Here is a 4385-nt window from a genome sequence, read left to right on the forward strand (position 1 = left end):
TATATATATATATGATCTTTCATATATGTCAGATATATTTTCTTCACTTCCAGATGTTACTCTAAATGTGCCCGTTCTCCGTAGAATTACACTAGTTCCAGTGGCTCAATCATGCGATTCTTCACGTACCCAAATAGGAACAAAAATATAGAATATTCGAAAAAAATTTCCATTCACACATATATTACACAGGTTTTTGTGATGAAAACGATAAACAATACTATTGTTAATTTGCATTTAACCTGTCCAAAGGAAGACATTTCTATGCTGTTTTCATCCAATATGGAAATAAGAAAAGGAAAATTCCGTGGCTACATTAAATCTACATGTTAATTGCAAATACCTATGAATCTAGACTCTAGATTTATAGCGTCAGTATGCATCTTGCTGTCTTTATTCATATATTATTTAATCATTGTTAAAAAGAGGAAGGCAAATTATTTACAAAGCCAATTATTTTCGGAATTATGTCTTCACATTTCAATTTCTTTTATAAGAAATAATTGTTCATGATATAACGTCATGTAAAATGATTCAGTTTCCAGATAATAACTAAAAACTTTCTCCCGATTTATGTAAAAAAAAAAAAAAAAAAAAAAAAAAAAAAAAAAAAAAAAAAAGGAACAGATGTATAACTACTGGATAAATAAGTGTTTAAAATAAAATATATCGCGTTGCATAACTGCTAATTACGACAAACTTCTGTTTGCGCAAATGAAAAAAAAATATGACGAATATTTGCATTAAATTTGAGTCAAGAGATTTGGATGTCACGTGAGAAACTCGCCATATGTCACAGACGAACAGCTAAATTCATAAAAGATATATGATAAGAACAATATTTTACATTAAATCAGAATGAATAAAACTCAACGCACCATTATATTCTGAAAGAGAAAATATTGGCATTTACGAGAATGCTACTTTAAGTAAGCCATGATTTAGGTGCATTATAATTTGGACCACGCATATATTACCTTTTTATAGTTTTTGATATGTCAAACGATCCTAAATTCCAAACCGTGTGTCTATCAACCGCCTGATAAAAAGACTTGCGGGGTAAATGCAATTACGCAATGCACGAGGGATTTATACAAAACCATTCACAATTCAAGTTGAAAAATCCCACGAAAAATCAGAAAAAAATTTCATATTCTTTCGTGTCTATCGAATATATTGTAAATAACATTTTGAAGACTTTAGCTTTGATATTAACAACATACTCAACCAAAGATTTCCTATTAGGAAAAAAAAAAACATTAAATTACTGACATAATGATCTTTTTACCCCACCCCTAAAAAATAAGAATGATATATTTCTTTACAGAATGAAACAATTCCACACATTCGTTTAGTCATGCCAAGCGTTATACATTTCTGCCAATTTTTAACATGTTTGCTTTTTTCTTTCTAATCACTTTCGCTCTTTCCCAACAGATGATTAAGCATACTATTAAGATTGATCGTTAACACAATTAATTCCAATTCTGCCCAACGACAGTGCAATAAAAACAACCGATATTAAATATATCATGACAACTTAAATTTCTTTGGATTCTCCTTCGTAATTCACCATAAAAATATCTATCATTTTTATTTGTCCATCTTATCGTCACGAATTCGCGTCCCCCTTTCTATGAATTTAGTCAATTAGTATTGCATTGCTAGGAAGAGGTGAAGAACGGTAACCAACAACATGGATGGATTGATCAAATAAAAATGGATGGTAGATTGTATATAAACGTCTTTCAAGAGAGAATAAAGTCGACTGCACTTCCATAGGTTCCAGTAGCGTTAAAAAGAGATTATATTAGGTTATTAAAGTTAACATTCGATTTATAGGTACCGTTTATATAAATGTAATCACTAGAAACACATTTTATATATATATATATATATATATATATATATTATATATAAAATGCCGAATAATATGATACTGCTGGCAACAATAATAAATTAATATATGAAAAGAAAAACAAAGCAGTTGAGGTGAGCAATAGAGTATTATTGCAATATGGCAAAGTGTACAGGTCTTGTGGGATGGACGAGGTACGTGATTCAAGTAAATTCCCCAATTATGGACCCAAAGAAATGCATCAAAGCCGCACACACACACACACACATATATATATATATATATATATATCTGAGTGTGGATACCTTAATGTGTTGAAAGGGTTTATGTATCGCCATGATCAATAAAGCTATGATATTTAGGGCCACCAATAATAGCTAAGTCTGCTGTGAACGATCAGTCAAAGGTCTCCCACCATATCTGAGGCCTTTGTCCTGCAGTGGAATAGAAACTGCTGCATTTGCTGTTATATATATATATATATATATATATAAATATATATATATATAAATATATAAATATATATATATATATATATATATATATGAATAGACGCACAAGCTATGTAGTATCCAATGAATTTCTAAATCTCATTGACGGACTAGATTACTTAGAGAAATAACGTTAGAGCCTGTTTACAGATTACGCGATAAAAGTACATGAATAAACAAGAGGGATGGAAACTGAAAAATAATTACAGGAAAAGACTAAAGAGTGCATGGAACTACTTCCTTTTCCCTGCTTATAATCTTGGTTATCTGAATGATAACTCTCTCAAGCATTTCAAATCTTCAGTCAAACTACCTACGAGTATAATGAGAAGCCATACAGACATATTTAAGTGAACCCTCGTAGGAAATAAATCAAGACAAGTTAGACGACATATTTAGTCGGAATAATGTGCTAGCCACATTAAGATTCAAACGCTGAAGTTTGTATAAGAATTATAACTACACAGTCATTTTACACGAATAATATTTCCTCATCTCACGGCAACTATAAATTGCGACTCATTATCTAATTTTTCAAAGAAATTTTTCCTTTCTGTAATAGCATAATAAGGGTACATAAAAGATACGGATTTAGAAAAAGGGGAAACATTGTTCTCAATGTTGATTCACTTTGTCAACAATAGAAGCATGAAATTTATGAAAAGAATAAGTGTTTTTCTTCAGACGTTTAAAGTGGAGCCACAATATTAAAAATTGTTGCCAATACAAAACACATGTGATTAACATGAACTATTAAATCCCATTGGCACTAAGTGACTGAAAGCACGTCTAATTAAAGTGAAAATAAGAAATTAATATCTAGTATCAAGGTTAATAACAGCAAAAAAATACTGGTTGTAATATTGCTAGAGCCTGTGTTTGGCCGAATGGGCCAGGAAATATACAACCATAACAATAATATAGCATCATTAAAGAGTTACTTTTATACATAAAATACCTTTTTATTTGCTTCACATTATGCATCCTTGACTTTATAGACAAACTGACCTAGGTGTAACGCGAAGCCATCTATTCAAGCTTAAGGGATACGCATCAAACGCGACTACCTCCCACAACAAAAGTCCTCCTCGCAAGATGTGACAAAAAAACATTTTGCGTGGCCCGTGTTTTTGACAAAATGAAAGAGTTGTCGAAAGCGATCAATAGTTATGATCTAGTGATATCTACACGACAGTGTAACCATCCTACGCACAACTTTGGAAGGTTTCAAGCACCAAACTGATATATATATATATATATATATATGTGTGTGTGTGTGTGTGTGTGTGTGTGTGTGTTGAATGTATTTGGAATTACGTCACGGGGAATATCGTGGTCGGTTCTATCTTAAAATAGAGAATCTAAGTACAGAGTGAAATATCACAATAAAGTAATAAGCAGATGGGAGTTAGTCATTGGAATGAATAACTGAACAAGATGCTAATTTTAAATACCATAGGTTGGATAGCTTCAGCTGTACAATAATGAGAAAAATAGGAAAAAATCACAATGCACAGACTAAACTAAAGTATAGCAAGTACTCACCTCTCACTTAGAAGACATCATACTGGAACAGAGGAAGCCATGGTTGACATCAATCTGAAAAGGTAAATAAAAGTACAGAATGAGGTCACAGTTAGGCAAATAGACGGGGAAACAAAACAAAGAATATTATAAGAAATAAAATACTTTTAATATCCTATCATAGAATAAGTTTATATTTAAATGGATGAATTACTAAATGTAGTTATTCATCTTGACAAACATCTCACGAAATTTTTTACTTTTCTTTCTCTTTAGTGTAAGTCCTAAGTTACACGCTATGCCACTGCCTAATTCAACCACACACTAGCGTGTTACCTAGATATAAAGTAGAGTTTCATTACCTCTTTAACACCTTTTTACTCTCATCAGTTCTCTCTCCCTCCTCCTGCTTCACCAACTAATCCTGGGGCCCCTGTTCCAACAACTGAAAATGCCCCAAAACGCTGATCTTTCTTACTCAAGTTACCCTTACCCCATATTTCTTACCAGTT

The sequence above is a fragment of the Palaemon carinicauda genome, chromosome 22 (assembly GCF_036898095.1).
Source record: "Palaemon carinicauda isolate YSFRI2023 chromosome 22, ASM3689809v2, whole genome shotgun sequence".
Lineage (NCBI taxonomy): Eukaryota > Metazoa > Arthropoda > Malacostraca > Decapoda > Palaemonidae > Palaemon > Palaemon carinicauda.